The sequence below is a fragment of the Tupaia chinensis genome, unplaced genomic scaffold (genome assembly GCF_000334495.1).
Source record: "Tupaia chinensis unplaced genomic scaffold, TupChi_1.0 Scaffold000118_1, whole genome shotgun sequence".
Classification (NCBI taxonomy): Eukaryota; Metazoa; Chordata; class Mammalia; order Scandentia; family Tupaiidae; genus Tupaia; species Tupaia belangeri.
Window position 1 is genome coordinate 3,678,878 of NW_006159584.1, and position 22,835 is coordinate 3,701,712.

The window sequence follows — 22,835 nt, forward strand, 5'->3', positions numbered from 1 at the left end:
CACGAACTGCAGTCGACTACGTGGGAGTCCAGCGACATAGCCATTACGCTAACTGCTGGTTCCCCTTAGTATTAGTTCTATAAGCATCGAGGGTTCTGGCTTTAGAAGAAGTTTTCCTGCAATCACAAGATTACAGAACAATTTGTAGATGCCGAATGACTTCAATGCTAGACAATAATATGTGCTACCTTTATATTTACAGAAAATAATGCTACTTAAGATTCCCCCTGTATTATTTAATATATAGAAATATTATAATATCTAAAAGTATATAGTCTTAAATGGCTGTTGCAACATTAATGTTATTAGTGAATTTTACTTGTGAATGACTTTTCTTAGAATTAGTTTATATATTTTAATTGTATTATTATTATTTTTAAATTTACTATACTGTACATGCGCTCACCAGAGAGAGGCAGACAGAGATCAAGAGAGGGAAAGTGAGAAAGCAAACTACCAGGTCTGGTACTTGAACTGTAGTGAGCCATGCAGAGTCCAGTGTCTTTTTTTTTTAATTTATTTTATTCAGCTTTATTTATTTATTTACTTTATTTGACCAGAGAGGGACAGTGAGAGAGAGGAAAGTGAGAAAGCAAGCCACCAGGTCCAGGACTTGAACCATAGTCAGCCATGTGAGAGTCCAGCGCCCCCAACAACCATGCCACTGCTGGCCCTGAGTCCAGTGTCTTAACCACCAAGCCATTTGCTGGCCCAATGAATGACATATTTTTTAACAGCTTAAAATTACAGATTTAATTGGATCTGCTATGACTAATGGTCATTGAGTAAAAAAATGATTTTAATATTTTTTCTCTTTGAAAGGAAAAGAAAATAAAGCAACTGGACACAAGAAAAACTAGGAATTTACATAATCGTCTGGTTACTGCTATTAGATCTGGATCAAATCGGAAACTCTAAAATGCTATTTGTGTTCTCAATTATGACAGATTATCAAGGTCGTCAGAAACCTGGTCAAATAGTACCCAAATTGCAATGGCTATGCAGTCGATTTGTAAATGACAGATTATAGAAATAACCATTTTACTTTCTGAAAACCTCAGAAGGGAAAGCATAATTCGTTCATTCACAATAACAGCAGTTAATATTATTAGTGAATCTTGTAAGTTCTAAATTCTAAGCTAAGCATAATTTCGCTTATACATATTTATTTACTCTTCTTAACTATAGGAGCTGGTTATTCATTGTTCTCTCCATTTTACAGATGTAGAAACTCAGGCTTTGAATGATTAACTTTTTCAAACCTTTTAGTACATTGCTAGGTCATAGAGAGACTGAGGGGGAACCAAGAAACCACTAGGCTTATCTTTTTACCATGGAACCTAAGAGTCACTTTTAACTGACCTGGTGAAAATTCAAATCTGATAGGTTGAAAATGTAAAGGTTAATGGGATATTGGGGCCAGCAGGTGATGTGGTGATTGAGGCACTGGTATCCCATATGGTGGACCACAGTTCATGTCATGGACCCTGTGGCTTGAAAATCACACTGGACATGTGTGCACATGCACCAGAAATCCCAAGAGGAGAGTGCAGAAGAAGCCACTGTGGTGTGACCCTCTCCCCTGGCAGGGAGAGGATGGGGGCGTGGTTTCTCACTTTCTCTCTCTCTCTCTCTCTGTTTCTCTCAGGTAAGTGCATGCTCCATATGGCAAAATTAAAAATAAAAAAAGTTAATGGGGGAACCAGCAGTTAGCATAATGGCTATGTTGCTGGACTCCCACATAGTCAACCGCGGTTTGCGTCCCAGACCCGGTGGCTTAAAACTCAGCCGGGCGCGTGTGTGTGCGTGCCCAAGATCCCAAGAGGAGAATGGAGGAGAAGGGATTGTGGTGTGACCATCCCCCCTGGGGAGTGATTTCTCGCTTTCTGTCTCTATGTCTCTCTCTGTCTGTCTGGCGAGCGCACGCGCCCTATAGTGAAAAACCTCTCCAAAAAAAAAAAAAAAGAGTTAATGGGATATTGAGCAAATGCCAGATATATAGTATGTTCCTATGTAAGAATGTGGATTTCCTTTATTATGTGTATAAGCTATTATATTGACCTTATTATTCAACTCACATGTACTTTCAGGATGGCTTTTCATGATCTTCATTCTTTCTCTGTTTTACTGGCCACAGAACAATTCAAACAGTAGTTTCTTCTTGGTAACAGACCTCCTTCAAAAATATTTGTGAAGTTCTGGATCTCCTTGGTTGCACCTCACCTGTAAAACACAATTGTAGTCTTGCACATGTTACAATATCAAGTGGTATTCAGGTCCCTTAAAGTTCCCTGTAGGTTTGAAAAAACAAACAAAATCTAATTTGTACCAGTCAAGTTAAGTAGCTCAAGTCACCAAATCTGTACTTCCCCTACTAAATACCTATTTGACATCTAAGGGCCAATCTGGTATCTCCCTGATGTGGATAAACTTAAGAGAATTCTAAATCCCTTATTTAGTTTTCCTAACTAATGTTTTTCATTGACTTTGGTCATCAAGAGTTGAGAGTAATTGTTTCATTAAATGACAGATTATTCCTTTTGTTTAATGGTCTTTAAAACCTATCTCATACAATCTTAACATGGATCAGTGATAATAATTATGAGTTGAAGAAATGTTAATATTATTACTTAAGAAGTGTCATGGGAAATCTCTCAGTGCTGTCTTCAGGCAAAAAGTGACTTCTCCTACCAAGAAATGTCTGTTAACAGGGCTGCTATGGTCCTTGTACATGGAGGATGCTGTCAGGATAAAGAAGACCCAGAGGCTAATAGAATAGAGAAATGGCTCAAGGACCAAGACCTGGAACTTTGTGCAGACATTTGTGAGATCGGCAAATGTGGACTACTAGTATTTTTAAAAGGAAATATTTATTTAATTTTATTTCTTCTTAGTATTATTTTTAATTTGGTATGAGTCATGTGCACTCACCAGAAAGAGACAGAAAGTAAGAGAGAGAGAAGGAAAGTGTGAAAGCAAGCTGCCAGGTCTGGCACTCGAACCATGGTCAGCCATGGGGGAGTCCAGTACCTTAACCACCACACCGCCTGCTGCCCTGCAGTACTAGTGTTTTGAAAAATCTATTTAAATGAAAGAAATTATTCTCTGGATATCAATTTTAAAGGACACTGTACTTATATTTGTGTTATATGACAAATTAGCAAGATCTGTGATGACTCAGTCAAATTCTGCAATACAGCAATTACATTCTGCCACTAATAAGAGCTCAGAAAAAAAGAAGTGGTTGCCTAAAATAAGATGATATCCAACACAGCAAGGGAGGATGCAGGAGGGGAAGAAGACAAGTCCTATTCAGATCAAAACTGTTTACTCAGCCAGAACAGGTTCAGGTTTAACTGAAATCTTTGATGAGGAGGAGCTGAAGATTGATGTCAAAATTTACTATGTATCCTGGTTGGGCCAGTGTAAGATAGGCCATAATTCTAATGACATGTAATAAGCACCATGCTCCCCATAAATTATTGTTAAATATTCTCAAAATCTCAAATTAAGTTGTCATGCATATTAGACAGCATTGTGTTTTAGCTCATAAGTTCTAGTGCCCAAGTATGGAAAAATTAGACCAGGCAAGCAACCATGTTTACAGAATCAATTCTCAGCAAGGTTTTCTTCTCCCTGCTTTGCTCTATTTTAAAGCCTGTCCGTGCTGTGTGTTAAGTGTTGTATGTGGTAGATGTTTCCCCTTGATAATGCTGAAGTTACACCATACAAAACTTGCTGGGTATTAAGACACATAAAAGTATCCTTGCTTTTTATGAGTGCGTGTTATATAGAAACATGCATGTAACACACAGACATAATTATGACAAGTTTGATATTCCTTGATTTAGAAAATTGTACATTGGTTCTCTTTTACCAGTTAAAAGGTATGTTGTTTACTCTAATCAAGCCAATCAGTACTCACCAAAACTTGTTTTTTTTTTTTTGTTTTTTTTTTTAATCGAAATCCTACATTGAAGATTTAATAAAGCAGAAAAATATCAATTAACAATGACAAAAACTAGCAAGAAACATATCACACATAATGCATGGACAACTCTAAAGAATCTAGATATAATTTTTTCACTTTATGAGAGAAATGGTCTTATATAAAACTAAAGTTCTTTTTCTTTTTATCTTTTTAGAGATTTTGCTATAAGACACATGTGCTCACCAGAGAGATAGACAGAGGCAGTGAGAAGGAAAGTGAGAAATAACCCCTTGGGGAGAGGAGGGATGGTCATGGCACATTCTTCTTCATTCTTCCTCCAGGATCTTGAACACACATGCTCAATACCTGGCGTGATTTTCAAGCCACCAGGTTTGAACCACAGTCAGCCATGTGGGAGTCCAGAGACGTAACCTCTATGCCATATGCTGGCCCAAAACCAAAGTTATTTTAGTGGCCTTCTATTTAAAATAATTTTCCTCAGAAGTTATTTTAATATTAAAAATATTAATTCTCAGGGGCCAGCAGGTGGTATGATGGTTAAGGCACCAGACTCCCCCATGGTCGACTATGGTTCAACTCCTAGACCCAGTGGCTTGAAAATCATGCCCGGCATGTGTATGCATGTGCCCCAGATCCTGAGAGAATGGAAGAGAATGGATTGAGGTGTGGCCATCCCCCAGGAGGTGATTTCTCATTTTCCCTCTCTTTGTCTCTCTCCAGTGAGCACACACACCCACTGGCAACAACCTAAAAAATAAAATAAAAAATAATTCTCCCTCATGTTCAAAAAAAATCTCCCTTGTATTTGCATCATAGCATATTATAGCTTCACTTAATGTGTTCAGCAACTGCATAGTTTAAATTCTTTGTATTAACTAGGGCCTAACAGTGGAAAATCTAATCAGGTTTAGCAAAGTAATCAAATTCTATTGCTGTCATGGTTTCAACACATTCCCACAGGACTATTATTCCAACTGACTCAAACATGAAGGAGGAATAAAACCTCCCATTTTGTACCAATATATCAGTGGTTAATCAAAAGCAAAGGTGTCATTTTATAGGCCTCTTCACAATTAAATGTAGAGTTATTTCTTGGTTAGTACCTTTATCTCAGTACAGATAGCACAATCACTTCAGCTAGTTAATGTCACTTTTCCTAATATCAGACTCTTGGTTACTTTTGATTTTTATTCTTTCAAATTAAACATAAAGATGTGCCCTTTTGTACAATGTGTGATTAGTCCATTCTGGATTACATATTTTACAACCAGATGGGTTAAATTGTCCAACACTCATCATTCGGAGAGTAAGAATCTGCTTCTGTGGGACCAGTGGTTGGCAGAATGGCTATGCTGCTGGACTCCCATGTAGTCGACCGTGGTTTACGTCCCGAACCCTGTAGCTTGAACTCACACCAGGCACGTATGCATGAGTGACCAAGATCCCGAGAGGAGAATGAAGGAGAAGGGATTGTGTTGTGCGTGGCCATCCCCTCTGGGGGGCGATTTTTTGCTTTCTTTCTCTCTGCCTGTCTGTCAAGCGCACGCACGCTATAGCAAAAACCTCTCCAAAACCAAAACCAAACAAAAAAAAAAATCTGCTTCTGTTTCTTCTGTTGCTTTATAAATGTGTTCATTAAAGACTGAATGTACTGAAAATAAGAATTTTAACAACAGCATGACAATAATAATAGTTATAATAAGAACTACATTTGTAATACTTACATTTATTACATGTTGAGCACTATTTAAAGCACTTAACTAATGCAATTCATTACTAATTTGGTCCTCAAAATAATTCTATAACAATGAATAGTATTGCTATTTTATAGATGAGAAAATGGAGGCACAGAGAGTCAAAACAACTTGCCCTGAAACAAAGAGCTCCTAAGAAGCATTACCAGGGATTAAATGTAACTGATCTTCTGATTAAAAAAATAGTTCATTCCAATTACTCTGTTAGTTGAATGCAGTCAGTTGTAATTTGAACCACTACAATGCTAAGAACTTCACTTTCTTTACATTTATTTTATTTATTATTTCCGAGGGGAAGAGAGACTGACACCCCTCACAGGGTATTTACGCAGTGATCCTTCCCCAGCATCAGCTGCTTGGGTCGTGGGCACACACATGTGTACCCAGAGTGCTCAAGGAAGTCCCAGGATGTGAACCCTGAACGTTTTCTGGCCTCGTAAGTACTTTTTAAGGAATTAGTAATGAAAGAAGTAGGCTCATCAAATGGCATGTCAAACTTCCAGTGAAATGAGACATTTACTAGGCCAGAGTCCCATTTAGAACAATGTTCTGCAAAACAATCTGGATGGAAGTGAACTATTTTGTTGATTGCCATGTCTGTTTTAAGTTTTTATTCTGATTTCAATGTGAAAATATGAGTCTGGCTGGAAGATGTATCCAGTACACCCTTCCCTGCTCCCCAGAGCCACTCTGTCTTCTGTTGGCACAGATATGTTTTTGTGCGCACAGAAAATTACTTTCTTGGACCAATGAACAGACACCAGTTGCACAGTTTGCTAAAATAATAAAGTTTGCAATCAGAAAAGAAGAAATAGGCTAGACAATATTCTGTGACATTGACAATGAAATGCATCCTTATTTCAGAAATTTAAAAATATTATTAAAAAGTGAGCAGATATGAAAGGTACAGGTCACTTTTATGTATCATATTCCTTAGGAAAAAATTTGAAGTATGTTTTACCTGCTATTTGAGAAGTTTAAATTTCTTTGTACATGTTGAAGAGGGCAGATTTCAAAGATGGAAGAGAAAGAGAGGAGAAAAATGAAGAGAAGAAAGCTTCCCATTACCAGGGCTTTCCATTCTCACAATAGACTACTATGTTAGAACTGGGCGGCATGAAAATAGTTTTACACCATACATCTCAGGTCAAAAGCAAGGAATAATGACACTAATACCATTTGGGACTGTGTTGGTGACAAATGGAAAACTGTAATAAAAGCCAAACCCCTTGGATATACTTTTAACATCACTAACTGAAGTGTTCAATTTCTGTATTTTTGTTTTGTTGTCTATAGGTCTTCATTTTTTAATAAAATTAAGCCCATATTTTTTTCTGTAGGTTTTCTAATACACCACTCCAGAGAACAAAGTTTCTGCTGAGGAATCTTAACTTCTGAGTCTAAGCCTTCTGTTCAGGTACATTCTTTGGAAAATTAGTCCTCAGGGAATAAGCAGTGGACAGCTGTTGATTTAATCTAGTTCACACCTATTTTCTCCTGCTGTTAGGAGCAATTCCCATATCATCCCCCCCAAACACACACACACACACACACATACACACACACAAATATGTTTGAAGACATTCTTTAGGGGAAGAGAATCTCCTCAACACACATTCCATGTCATTCTAGTAGAGCACAGTGGCTTACCCCATTGACCATGGTAAACTGTTCCAAGGATTGAGCTTTTGGCACAATCGACAAATATCTTTCAGAGTTATGTATACTGAATTGATAAGACTCTCTCTCTCTCTCTCTCTCTCTCTCTCTCTGAATTTGCTAAATTATAATAGTGCAAACTAGTAACTGACCTGGTCATTTTCTCCCACAGCAAGAAAGACTATATTGCTTCCCTTAATCCTGGATGTTCTGAGTTACATGAATTAGTACATTCCTTTTTGTTTCAGTTGGATTACTGCCACTTTTAAGTAAAAAAGGGAAAAAAGAGGAGGAAGAAATTTGAGTTCTAATGACAGATTTTCATAATTTTCCTGTACAATGGTGTTCTTTTAATGAGTTTCACAATAGTTCCTTGACTAACATATGAATAGCCATATGTTCTCAATTACAGTAGAGATGTATATTAGATCAGAATTTTAAACTACAACAAAAATAAACCTCATGGATTGGCTCTCAATATAACAAAATAGAAGAGTTAAATGCCACTCTTCTTCACCTACACAGATTTCTGTATTTCATCTCCACAGTCAATATTCCATGAATCCCAGGGGATCTCAGACAGTATCTGTCACTCTGGGAAGAGTGAGAATGACACTGAATGCAATTTTCACCAATACATCTTAACCTCTATTTACATCATTACTCAAGGAGCCCACGTTTGAGTGAAGCATTATGTTGGGTTGTTGGAAAAGTCATGATACGTTTTTGCATAAGAAACCGTAAAAAAAAGTTATGACTTTTCCAACACCCATGTATTTACTCAGAGATGTGGAGTTGGAAATGGTTCAGGGGATCTTGGAACATTAAACATCATACCCAGACTTTAAAGATCCATACCTGCAAAATCTGTTGAGAAACATCTTACAATTCTGTCCTACTCAGGTCCAATTCCAAGCCTCCCCAATTTTTAGGGACCACATTCATAAGTGTATATTTTTATAAAGTTCCTGGCATAAATCCAGTGTCCACTTCTGATTAAGAAAATTTTCCAGGCACAAGTTGGTTTACTGTGTTCATGTTCCTCGGTAGACAGTCTGTTCTCTGAGACCTGGGATTCTTGATAACTACTGATAGCTAATCCACAGCTGACACAATGGAGGCCTTCAATACATTTTTTTATCATAAACAAATCAAGATGATTCAAGTTTTAAAATTTATTTCTCTAGAAGAAATCATCTGAATTCTTGGTGCCACGGTATTTTTTGTTGTTGTTAAATAAAACACTGTCTCTAGGGTACTGCATCTTCTTTTATTAAGACAGCTTGCCATAGTATAAGAACAGATATGTACCACTCTACGATGTGTGCTCTTTGCCTGCTATGTGCGATGCACTGCCTAAGAAGCTGATTGATCAGGGTACAGATGAGAAAAGAATAAGAGGGCTCAGCCTTTAGTGAACATGCAATTCTGAATTTGGTATCCAACATAAGAAGATCTGGCCTGATTTATATATAACCCACAAAACAAATCAGAAAAGTAGTATCTCTTGGTCAAAGCCTTGGTCCTCAGAGTCAGAGAATGATGATGAAATCATGTCCAAAAAAGAATACAAAGTGTGTCCAAAGTTGGAGAGCCAGGTGCTAGGTTTTTAGCATAAGTGTCATCACAAAGATATTACCATAAATCTAAAAATGAATGGAAATACATTCTTTAAGAGAGATTTTTGCTATAAGGTGTGTGTGCTCACCAGAGACACAGAGAGACAGGAAGTGAGAAATCACCCCCCAGAAGGGTGACTCCCCACACACTACAATCCTGTCTTCATTCTCCTCTTGGGATTTTGGGCACACACGCACACATGCCCAGCATGTTTCAAGCCACTGGGTCCAAGACTCATACCACGATTGGACATGCAGAAGTCCAATGACGTAATTGTTATGCCATCTGCTGGTCCCAATATCATTGTTTTTAAAATATAACTGACTCTGGAACCAGCAGTTAGTGTAATGGCTATGTCGCTGGACACCCATGTAGTCTACCGCGGTTCATGTCCTGGACCCAGTGGCTTAAAACTCACGCCAGGCGCATGTGCGTGCATGCCCAAGATCCCAAGAGGAGAATGGAGGAGAAGGGATTGCAGCATGGCCATACCCCCCGCCCCGGGGGCGATTTCTCACTTTCTGTCTCTCTGTCTCTTTCTGTCTGTCTGTCGAGTGCACGCGCCCTATAGCAAAAAAACCTCTCAAAAAAATATATAACTGACTCTAACAGAAGCTAATTTTTTCCTTTGTGGAAAGTAACACTCTCCTAATCACACTAACTTCGTCCTACTTTACATTTTTTAAAAATTTGAGCAAACAAGCAGATTAGTACACAGCTGGATGTTTTGTTTTCCAGAATCAATTCCTGGTTCATCATCCTTATCTTCCTCTAAGGAAGTTTTACTCTTCTGTTCTCTATTTGTGTTCGGGGTTAGAAATAATATCACTTTATACAGCTAAGAATGAACATACGATGATGAACCTGGCAAATTTTGAAGATCTCTGCTCATAGTCAGCATGATTGGTTCTGAAATGAATAGGTGGCTCAAATCATCTCAATAAGAATCATCTTTACTTTTGGTTAGTATTATTAGAAAAGAGTCATATTATTTATGGGCAAGAGACTTGTCACCAGTGAAGGCTTCTTGAGAAGAAAAAGTCTTACATAGAGAAAAGTGCAAGCAACTGATAGAAGAAAAGTGAGGATAAGAGACAGACAGATGGACACACACACAGAATATGTAGAATATGTGCTACAGACATTGATGGTCTATTTGTAAAGGTGCCACCATTAGACCTCTTTCTATGGACTTCTCAGCTATGCTATAAATTAAATTCATTTATGGTTCAAACTGGATCTCAGGAATTGAGGATGTCTTGGTCTCCAACTTTTCAAGTTATAAGATGATGGAAATATTCACAAATTCTAAAAGAAATTTGTGTATGTGTACTCACAAACATAAATACAATGATGCCTAAATTTTCTTTGCAGATAGAAAAGTATTCCACCCAATTAGAGGTGATTAAACAAAATAATATCATGGGGTTGGGGGACTCTGGTTGGTTTACCAGAGGCTCTAAGAAAGGATAACTTCATCATTCAAATTGAGATTTTTGAAGAAAAAAGAACCCACAGTTACAATAAAAATAGGACAACAGGTTTAAATCAGTACTTTCCTAGAAAAATTAAAATGTATTCATTCTACATAAAGGGAGAAAAATAGGAGAATGAAAAAAATGCCAAAGTCTCAAGTTAAAAATTCATCCTCTGACTGATCCCTTAGGCCAATGGTTAAGAGAGCTAGATCCCAGGCTGAGATTCGAGTCCACAGCCTGCTGGCTTTAAAATCATGCAGGGCACATGTGCATGTGTGCCCTAAATCTTAACAGAGTGGACAAATTGAGAAGGGGTTGTAGCCTAACCATGCCTATTGTAGGAGTGCTTTCTCCCTCTCTCTGTCTCTCTCTGGTTAGCTTGTGTGTCCTCAGGTAAAAACACAAAGAAACAAAAAACCTGCCCTCTACATATGATATTTGATAATTCAACTCAACACTGTTGTTTCATTTGAAAAAAAAAAAAGCTAAATCTTTCATCTCAATGGTTGTTTTGAAACTGTTATAATGTTTAACATAGAGTTGAAGTTTTCTTTCTTTTAATTGAAATTCAATTTTCAAGAAAGAAAATAAAGATTTGAAAGGACTTACAGAGCTGAAATGAGTCAGAAAAGAAGGTCAGAAGAATAAAAAATGGTCAAGAGTGTCTGCTTAGCACTGACTTTATTCACTAGCTGGGGTGGGAGGTGGAGGGGGGCATCTGAGTACTTTCTTGAAGGCTGAGGGCACCATCTGGAGGTAACACGGGTGTATTATCATGCATTGGCACAGTTTCTATGAGTCTGTAATAAGAGCAATTTTGTAGGTATTTCCATCAAGGGAATTGATCATCGGGATTTGGCAGCCTGCCCAGCTTATTAACCAGAGTAAACTCTGGCCCTACTCAGATTCATTTAAATATTATGTCACCTTTTAAAAAATTCTTACAAGTAAACCGTCAAGGTTTCTTACTCCTAGTTAACTCATTAGAAACAGCCTGGTGTAGACAGTGATTCAGTAATTTTAGACACTAATCCCAGGTCAATGGCTATGGAACTCTATGATTGAGTAAATCGCCTTATTTCTGAAATCTCTTTCCTTAAAATGAAGGACCAGTGCAGTAGAGCTATTAAGAGCAGTTACTCAGTAGCCAAATATGAATTCAAAGTGTGTATTCACTGTAGACCTTTGGAAAACTATCTGCCTTACCAGATACTTGTTTTCTAATCTGCAAATCTGAGATGCTGAACCTAATGCATTTATCACAGTACCTGGTAGAAGCTAATGGTTATTTTTTTTAATTGCTATGTTCTCTCCAAGTGAGAACATTGTGATATTAAATAAATATGAAAAGAAAGCTACATAGCTATTCTAAAATGTACATTATGTAAGAATCGTAAATATTATACTTGATTAAGTTCTTTGTATGCTGATAAATTACAATAATGAGTCAATGAAAATCTTAACTTCTGGCATAGTTAAAAAAAAAAAAAGAACTAAAGCAAGTAGCCTTTATCATTTATAGAGAGATTGTGTTTTCCAAAGATTACTTCATCAATCTGTATCCTATCCTAAATATTTTTGAAATACATTAATATTCCTCCATTGAGAGCTGAGGAGTCTAACATGTATGGTAATATCTTTGGTTGAGCCAATATACAGTATATTCTGGATAGGAAAATTCATTTTGTATAGTGTAATGATATACAGTGAATGAACATAAAATTAATTAATTAAAAAAATTTAAAGAAAGATACACTACAAAAGAGCTAATGCTATGTTACTGCTCACTTCCAAGGCTGGGTTTAAAATGGTAATATACCTTCCATATGACTTTTTCTTTCAAAACCAGCTCTGTGGGAACACTGGGCCACCATGGAAGAAGACTGGTTTCCTGAAGCTTCCATGTTAGAGATGCGGTGTATTGAAATCACAGAAAGATTGAATTGTCCAAGAAGCTCTAGTTGTTTCAGTCTCCAGATATTTGGACCATATCAGCATCAACTGTCAGACATGTGATGAGTGAGTTTTCATTTAACTTAAGCCTCTGCTTTTGTGTTGCTCATTTGACCCCCTGTGAAACAGAGGCAAGTCATACCTATCAAGTACTTCCTAAATTGCAGATTATGAACAAAAATAATTATTGGCATTTAAACTATTAAGAGTAATGCTTGGTGGGACCAGCAGTTAGTGTAATGGCTATGTCGCTGGACTCCCACATAGTCGACCGTGGTTCGAGTCCTGGACCCAGAGGCTTAAACTCAAGCCGGGTGCGTGTGCCTGTGTGCCCAAGATCCCGAGAGAAGAATGGAGGAGAAGGGATTGCGGCGTGACCATCCCCCCTAGGGGGTGATTTCTCGCTTTCTGTCTCTCTGTCTGTCTGGCGAGTGCATGCTCCCTATAGCAGAAACCTATCCAAAAAAAAAAAAAGAGTAATGCTTGGAGTGGTTGCATATTTAAGGTTTAAGTTGCATTATTTATATGGCCATTGGCCTAGTAGAAAATAAGTTCACTATCCTAGGTCTTGAATTATAATTCATTTTTCTTCACTTGTTTGCTTTGGCTTTGTGTTATAGATGTGTAGACTCCATGATTCATCACCCCTCTGAACAAATATTTCATTTTCAGAAATCCCAATTAGATATCTGAACTCAAAAAACAAAAAAACAAAAAACATTCAGGTAGTGTGGCTTGCCTGCTTCTAAATCTTCTCTGTGTCTTTAATCCATGTAAGTTAGGCTCCACAATGGAAATGAATTCAAGCAACACATTAATGTTAAATTCAAAATATCCCAATGGTCATACATCTTTAGTGTTTTTCTATACAACTCTTTAAGCAAATAATGTTTGATCAATGATTTCACCCTTTTGTTTTTTCTCTTAGGTAACTGTTGATTAAATTTTCTGGGTTAAGTTAAATTTTCCTGATATAATAAAACTGATTTCATCAGGAGGTAACCTAATGAATATTGACTATTTCAGTTTTTTTATTATTAATATAGAAAGTTATTTGAAATACAATGTAAATTTAATAGCTAATTATCCTGCCTTAAAGAATAGAGGACCAAAGTCAAGTATTTAGAAGTTTTGTTCTGTGTTCTTTTGTTTTTTATTTGTTTGTTTGTTTGTTTGTTTGTTTTAGAGAGATTTTTGTTACAGGGTGCTTGAGCTCACCAGAGAGATAGAAAGTAAAAAATTGGGAGGAAGGATGGCCATGCCATGCCACCAGGAGGGATGACCATGCCACAATCCCTTCTCCTCTCAGGATTTGGGCACACACATACACAGCATGAGTTTTAAGCTGCCGGTCTGAGACTTGAACACTGGTCAATTACGTGCGAGTCCAGCAACATAACCATTATGCCATCTGCTGGTTTTGTGGATCTCACCCATTGATTTCATCAGATCAACATTTATCCAATCAACTGGCTAAGTCTTAGAGTTTTGCATGCTGATTCTTTCCAGCATATAGGTCTCATTTCAAAAGAGAGAGAGAAAACATACATAACAAAAAAATACATAATTTTTTCTTTACTCTTGATTTTCCCTACTGAGCACATCTAATGATCACAAACTAAAAATAAATAAAATGATTAAAATTTTTAGTTGGAGGGAAAAATGCTAGTACTTCCCAGAAAACTTAAGAATTCAAAGTAGAAGTTATCTCTTAGAAGAGTAGTGGCAGGGGCTAATGAAATCTGTGGCACTATTCATTTAAAAGTATTTTCAGAAAATCACATTTAAAAGAAAAAAAGATAAGTCTCAAAATATTGCAATCTAAATTATAACAAGACTTTTCCAATTCTTTGTTTGATTTTTTAAATTTTCAATTTTTATATGTTTCTAAAAATGTAATGCAAATTGTTTTTTAAAAATAATTGCTATCTGTATCCATCTGTTTGTGAATTATTGGATGTCAAACCCAAGTCTCATGTAGACCTAGGAAATAAGTACTATGGTGGTCAGAGAAGAAAACCCAAAATAATGAAGAAAATGGAGGGGGGTGGCCCCATAGTCTAGTGGTTATGGGAGGTACTGATCCCAGTGATTTGAAAAGTGCTGGGCACATGTGTCCCAAGTCCTCGCAGAATGGAGAAGTGGAGGAGATAGGATTGTGGCATAACCACACCCCACTGGGGTAGAGGATTGCTTTCTCTCTCTCTCTCTCTTTGTCTGGTGATTGCAAATGCCCTTTGTCAGTTAAAAATAATAATGATGAGAGACCAGCAGGTGGCAGGATGGTTATGTCGTTGGACTCCAAGATTGTCCGCCAGGGTTAGGGTCTCAGACCCAGGGACTTGAAACTCACACTGGGAACATGTTGGAGTGTGTCTAAGATCCTGAGAAGAGAATGGAGGTGAGGGGATAGCAGTGTGACTACCCTCCACTCCCAGGTGGAGGTGAGTTCTTGCTTTCTGTCTGTCTGTCTTGTTGGCAAGTACACGTGCCGTATGGTAAAAATCTCTCTAAAAAATAATTATGATGAAAGAATATGGAGGAAGCATCATTTAAGTAGGAGCCATGGAGAGTTAGGATTCTGGACAAAAAGAATAGAGACTGATAATATTTCATTCCCTGGCTATGAAGTCATAACAATATATATTAAATCCTACAAATCTTGTGGCCTCATGAAGATTTTAAAATAAGAAAATCAATATTTGAACTTATTGTAGAAGTTGTGGAATTACAAAGTGCACAGTTTAGGAGTCAGAAGCTGACCTCTTAGTCCTAATGCTGAAATTAATTAACAGTCTAATCTAAAAGTTTATTTAATCTTACTCAGTCTCAAGAAGGTTGTGTTATAGATATTTTCCTGGGATGAAGGAATGAGTATTCTGAATCCCCTAATATTTTGTGACCATGTAATGTGATAGGAAAGAGATTCTGTGACTTCATTACATTTTCAAGGGATCTGTAACTTGCTGAAGTTTAAGAACCACTTAATTAAACAATTTCACAATCACAGAACAACATTGGACATCTCAAACATATCAGGTAAATTCAGGCTATAGGTACAAAGAAGATCCTTGATTTTTCCCATATTGCACAGTTAAATTCATGGTGCCTAGTAACTACTAAAGAAAAATTAGAGATGTTTAGAATTCATTTACAACCTCCCTATTGATGGAAAAGAGAGAAAAAGACCATTCCATGACCCAACCAATGATGTTGTATCATGAAACATTTCAATACAGCTCTGATGTTAAAAGAAAATTAATATTACAGACATGGATAGAAGAATCTTAAACAGGCAAATTTTTGGCACCTGTAATAATCGCACTAGCTGATTGGTAAAAAATTCCATCAGGAAATTCACCTATACTTATAAAGGTATTTAAATCTTAACAGAATTCAGGGATGGCCTGTAGTTTGTTTTCTTTGTTTTGTTTTGTTTTGTTTTCTTTTAGAGGTTTTTGCCATAGGGTGCGTGAGCTCGCCAGAGAGAGAGAAACAGAGAGACAGCGAGAAATCACCCCCCAGGGGGGATGGCCACGCTACAGTTCCTTCTCCTCCATTCTCCTCTCAGGATCTTGGGCATGCATACACATGCACCTGGTGTGAGTTTTAAGCCAGTGGATTTAGGACACGAACCGTGGTCGACTACATGGGAGTCCAGCGACATAGCCATTACTCTAACTGCTGATCCCAAGGGATGGTCTGTAGTTTTAAACACCAATCCTTGAGACAGACATCATCCTTGGAATCTTTATGTCTCTTTGGAGGAAGCTGAATTTCAGTGATGTCTATATCCAAGCTGCTACCTACTTCTTAGTTCTGATTATAAGAAAAATTGCAAAATAATTGCTAGGTACTGATTGATATAAAACACAAATCTGCCAATTATTTTTAATTTATGAAAAAAAAAATGGAGTGGCAGCCAGTGTCACAGTGGTTAAGGCAGCTGGATTGTACATGCTGGCTGCACAGTTTGAGTCCCGGACCTAGTGGTTTGAAAATGGTGCTGGGTGTTTGTGTGTTCACATCTGAAATCCTGACATGAGAATGGGGAGAAAGGGATTGCAGTGTGGCCAACTCCCCTGGGGATGTTTTCTCACTTTCCCTTCTCAGACAAGCGCTCCTGCTCTCTAGCAAGATGAAATAAAATTTAAAAAAGGAGAAAAAAAAAAAAAACAAAGAAACAAAGAGTTGCTATTGCAGTATTTCAGCATAAATTTTAGATATTGTTTGATCTCATTCAAATTTTTAAAAAGCACCACATTTAAATAAGCAAGAAAGATTTCATACAAGGTGAAGCAGGCGAGACTACATTTTGGAGGAGAGACTCCATTATAAACTGTTAAATTCCTGTGACTAATAATTCAGGGCTGATAGCTATCTAAAGTTTCTGCCCTTCCACAAACGGCAAACTTACTACCCCTCCCTGGAGCTACAGGGTGACCTGAAAACCTTGGGTAGATTAGTACCTTAAATATATTAATACTTTGAATAGATTACTACCTTGAATGGGTTGGTACCTTGATTAGATTATACTTCCTGCTTCTCTGACTCCTCCCTTTGATGCTTTGTAGGATGGGATCTGAGCCCAATCCCCACCCAGAGACCTCCTCTTCCCCAATTCCCCCATCAAAGACCACATCCACCCCCCACTCAGGGCCAGAGAATTCAGTGTGCTAACTCCTCTGTGCCCGCTGACATAATATACAGTTATCCTAATTGCTCCGAGTGCTGCTTTCCATTCCTCTGCATCTGGTTTTCTACAACAAAGGCAATACAGCATTTTCAAGTCTATGGAAATTCATATTCCAAAAAAAAAAAAAACTCTGCACAAATATTTTAAAAACTTTGCACCAAAATAAACTCATACTTAATTTTATTATTACACAAACTTTTTAAGGGCTCTGGTATTTCAATAGGAGACAATGATGAAACCTTAGTTTGAGTTCAACTTCTCTGAAAGTTGAAGTTTCAGAAAGTTGTTTTTAAAAGCTAGGGTGGGGAGATCATAGGCCATCTGTGTTTGGTAATTTTCTTTATCCAAACGAAAAGTAAACTCTCTTTTATATTCATGACAACAGGTAGTTTTAAAACTTGGAACAAGGCAACCACCAAGTTAGACTCACCTCGCACAGAGACTAGGCAATAAGGGCTCTTACTTGATAAGTACATTTCAACAGGATGGCCCAAAGGTACTTGTGAAAGAAACTCCTAGGTTGCAAACTTGGCAAGAATCTTTTAAGAAGATTTACATTTCAAAGAGACACATTAAGAATTTACAATGAAAATTGTTTTAAAAAGTAAATGCTCTAAGAAAAGGAAAGTGAAGGTCAAGAGTCAAGAAGGAGACAGTGTAAAAGTTCAGTGAGGCTGAGGGAAACATTAAGCCTTTCTTGGTCACAAACTTTCAAATTGCACGTCACTTTTCACTTTTTTCATGTGTCACACATTATCTGTCAATTACACAATCACTGGCCACACTAAGATGATAATAAGAATTTACCATTTTAGCTAAGCCATTCAAATAATGACCTCCAAGAGCACTATTTTTTAACAGAAGGTAGTATGAAATTTCTATGTGTCATTTAGAATAGATTTTCTTTTTCCTCAGCAGTTTATAGTAGACCTTTGTTCATATATTTACATGAAGTTTTGGTTGTACCTTTTCTATAATTTTTCAAGTACATTTGAAATAAATCCATTCATGTCATCTGATTGTCACTGAAATGCATCTTATTTATCACAAAAGGGTAATTACTTCTCTTGACATTTTATGCTGAGCATTTATACTGTACATGTATTTTGATCACAGTTCTTAATCTGCTTAATCAGCAAAATGTCCAGAATGGCCCACTGCCACACTTTGGAGACTGTCATCCCTTGAGTGCACTATGGCTGTGGCTTCCTTACTCATCAGTTATCCACATTGCTCACAGTGTGCCAAGAGTAATTATGAACCATGCTCTCTAGCTGATGATCTTGGTGCAGAAATAACCCCTCAGCAGTGAATCTCTACAAGAGTGGCAATGAGAAGGTGACTTATCCTATTTCAATAATTAAAGGGACTTGAACAGACCACACTTTCTCCCAGACATACTGAAAAAGAAAATGTAAAGTAAGGGAATATAAAGCATGAGAGATGAAGCTTTGCCCACAAAAGGGAGAGTGTGCCAGTCTATTTCTTTACTGCCTTATTATTACCATTTGGACAAAAAGAGGAGATCTTCAATTTTTAACCTCAATAATAGGATGTATAAGCCCTCTAGGAACTTGCCTGACTAAGTAGACAAGGTAATATTTTCTTGTGACTCCCCATGCTTCAATGCTCTTTCTTAGATTGAGTTCCCCAGAAACAAACTCTGAAACAGATTTGCATGAAGAAATTTAATGAGGATGGATCTTAGAAACAAAAATGTCTAAAGAGATTAAGGAACCAGGACTGAGTGAAAGGAGGGGTTAAACTGGTGTGATGTATAACGTCCTGAACCAAGACAAGGGTATCTGGGCTTTGTGCTTCTACACTGATAGTCATTGAGTGTTGGCTACCATGGGAGTGACCAGGCAACCTTGAGCAAGACAGTCAATTTTCCCACAGGCTGATCTGTGAGTAAACAGCAGCCTTTCTCCAAGCTCTTAGGAGAATCAGTGCCTCAGTACTACCAGGGAAGCTGGGTGACTGCACCTCATCCACTTTTACTCCAAGTTTTGTGCACCTTTGATCAGTTTGCTGGATGTAATAAATTCAGTCAAACTGGGAACAGTTTCACTAGAATTTTGATTTTTTATTAATTCTGGAAAAACAGAATTGGAAGGTCAGTACAAAAATGTAAAGCCCCCAAAACTGCAATTTATATTCATCATATCCTTCCTTTAATACCTGCCCTATATTCCCCTCACCTCCCATCACACCTCTGTGTACATAGTGGCTTATCCCATCAAACATAAGCGGTCTGAACCCTGACCTCCATACTCTTCCTTTACTTGCAAAATTATTGGAGGGAATGCCAAGAGATACAGTACTGGATTATCTGGGTGCTGATGTATACGTCACTATCCCTACTAGGAATCAACAGCTTAATCGCATTGTAATGTTCTTCCTGATCTCTTGGCATATGCAATGCAGTTACTGGGTAGTAGCCAAAGCCTGCAGTTTTATGGGACGTTTCTGTGTTCCTGATAGAATGACTTTCCCCTGGAACCGGGACCACTAGACCTAGAATCTTGAGTAAGGGCAGTACAAGTTTACTAAGTACAATACTGATGGTGAGGTTAGGAAGTTCAAGGTATGGCTTTTGTAATCACCTGGACATCACCTCTGCCCCCTTCTTAGTCAAAACTTGTCACAAAGTCATCCTATATTCAATGTGACTTAAAATAGATAACATCTCTTGACAATGATCAATAACAAAACCACATTGCAAGAGAACCTGAAAGAAATGCTAGCCACCTTTAAAGACACTATGTCATGCTTAGCCTTCAGTTGATATGTATTTTACTGATTTTTGTACTCAGGTCATCCAGTCATTATACACAAGCTGTTGTCAGCAATGGCCATGTGGGGAGAAGTAGCTCATCTCCCTTTTGGCTGAAAGTAATTTCTCTAGACCCAGCTATGAGTCTTCAGAAACCAAAAGTCCTGGCAGCTGGGGAAGGATTGTATCTGACTTAAGGTACAGATCTAGACATCAAAGAGTTCACAATTCATAAAACACTACACTAATCTGTGCAAATATTATACAGGTGCAGGCACAGTCACTACCCTAAAGACAAAACGATTATACTCTTTGTTTTCCTAACCTACAACCATGTGCCATCCCACATACAGCTAACATTCTTCATCTACTGTTTAAATCTAGAAAATGTGCCTACCTTGTCTATGAGCAAGACTTCAAGATATAGCACAGGTATTTCACTTTCTGAGAATTCATCACTGCCTCCCCACTCACTCATGTTCCCAGCCAAAAGGAAATCTCATTCAAACTCCTTGCGTCATGGTACCAGTAATTGTTATTAATCTACATGTATTCTTGCCTAGGTCTTCAACTAGATTGCAAAGCCTCAAAAAAGTTTATATTCTTACTCATATATTTTAATCTTAGAGTTTAGCACAGTGCTTGACATAGGGATGATGTGGTGAATCTCTTTAGGGTTAAAGAGGACTCCATGATCCCTGCCTCCCGGTTTGAGTTCAACATCCTCCCCTACAGGGTGGAAGGATTCTGTGATTTGCTTCTAACAAATAGAGCTTAACAAGGTTGATGGGATATCACCACTAGGATTGTTATTTTATATGGAAAAACTGATGGGATTTTTACATAGGTAATTAAGGTTGGCTTTTAATCAGTTGACTTTGTATTAATCAAAAAATTTGCCGGTGAGCTTGATCTAATCAGACCAGCCCATTAAAAGAATGTCTAGGCCTTTCTTGGAATTAGAGACTTGACAGAGCAAAACCATTTTCTGTTCATTGTTTACTGTGACAAAGTGAGCTGCCATGAATTTTATAGCCACACGGAATTGCTTTTTACCAAAAACTGAAGATGCTTAAAAGGGGACTCTTCCCTAGTAAAGCATCAGATAAGAACTCAGCCTGACTAATGCCTTCACTTTAGGCCAGTGAGACTCTGAGCAGAGAATCCAGCTAAGCTAGGCCCAGACTCCTTATCCTTACCAGAAACTGTGACTATAGTCTGAAGGTATTAAGTTTGTGATAATTTGTCATACAGCAATAGAAAACCAATATAGTTGGCATCAATGTGCATAGGATAAATACAAAAAAATTATTGCACAGGACGTTATGCCTTTACAACCTTTCCCTCCCCTATATAAAGAAATTGATGCCAAGAAAATTTAAGTGAATTATCTATGGTCAAATTATTGATAAGATCAGGATTTAAAGATGCATTCATTAATGATTATTTCAGCTCTGCCTATAACATCATGTTTCCTCTTTGTGTGAGAATATACTTAAATTATCATTAAGATGATAAGAGCACTAAAATTATTTTACTATCCTTTTTTTTTTTAGAAGTAAACTTTCCATTACTCTGGTGTCCATTAAACAATCAACTTGTTTGAATGCCTGCTAAGTGCAAGGCACTGAATGAATGCCATTAAAATAAATGCAGATGTGTAAGTCATAGTCTCTTGCTTTGGGATGTTGTAATTTAGCTGGCATTGGATAAGAATTCTGCCTTATAACTTGTACTCTATTGTCCTTTTTTCTAGATACCACTAAAGAGATTGTGAAAGATAATTGGACATATCTTCTACCAAATGTGCAGATCCTGATAGCCAAGTTCATTCTCTCAAGAGCTTGCTGTGGGGGCTGACAGGTGGCATGGTGGTTAAGGGCTCTGAACTCTCATATGGTTGACCATGGTTCAAGTCCCAGACCTGGCAGCTTGCTTTCTCACTTAAAAAAAATTTCCCTCTCTGGTTAAGTTAAAATAAATAAATAAAGTTAATTAAAATAATTCTTAAAATAAAAAAAGGAGTTTGTTGTAATTGGCATACTGTTTATTATTACCTTTTGTTCTCCTCTGCCTTATGCTCCTTTAAAAAAAAAACTGCTAGAAAAGTAGTCTCCTTATATAAATAAAAAGATATGACACCACTCTAATTTCTGGGGTTTTATCTTTCATTTTTATTATTTTATTATCCAATCTCTCTCTCTTTTTTTTCCTTTATTTTGTGCGTGTGTGTGTAACATTAATGAGAGAATTTTTTACTCTAAATGCCATTATAATGACTGACATTTTATCTTCTACTTTTAGAAATTTATTTATTGAATAGAAATAGTTATAAGGACATATTTCTGATAGGGCTATGATGTAGTATTTAATATATATGCGTATTTTCCCAAATTGCTTTTTTGAGTTTCTGCTATATTAGTTTAAATCATCAGATGTTATTAATCATTGCTCTTTTAAAAGAAACCTAAGTTTTACTTATTCTACTAAAATATCCCAAAGATCTAGTGGCTGGCTTCCATAATCAAAAGGCATGTGGGCACCAAGAGAAGTTAAAATAAATAAATAAAGTTAATTAAAATAATTCTTAAAATAAAAAAAGGAGTTTGTTGTAATTGGCATACTGTTTATTATTACCTTTTGTTCTCCTCTGCCTTATGCTCCTTTAAAAAAAAAAACTGCTAGAAAAGTAGTCTCCTTATATAAATAAAAAGATATGACACCACTCTAATTTCTGGGGTTTTATCTTTCATTTTTATTATTTTATTATCCAATCTCTCTCTCTTTTTTTTCCTTTATTTTGTGCGTGTGTGTGTAACATTAATGAGAGAATTTTTTACTCTAAATGCCATTATAATGACTGACATTTTATCTTCTACTTTTAGAAATTTATTTATTGAATAGAAATAGTTATAAGGACATATTTCTGATAGGGCTATGATGTAGT

General features: G+C 37.0%; 1 long non-coding RNA gene across 1 annotated transcript in view; it reads left to right on the forward strand.

Annotated features, from left to right (window-relative positions):
* LOC106734458 (uncharacterized) overlaps positions 1 to 21,803 on the forward strand; it is a 23,325-nt gene extending 1,522 nt beyond the window's left edge. Inside the window, exons 2-3 of the long non-coding RNA XR_001370078.2 lie at positions 12,313 to 12,482; positions 21,645 to 21,803. This is a non-coding gene — a long non-coding RNA (uncharacterized LOC106734458). The remainder of the gene's footprint in view (positions 1 to 12,312; positions 12,483 to 21,644) is intronic.
* Positions 21,804 to 22,835: the final 1,032 nt, after the last annotated feature.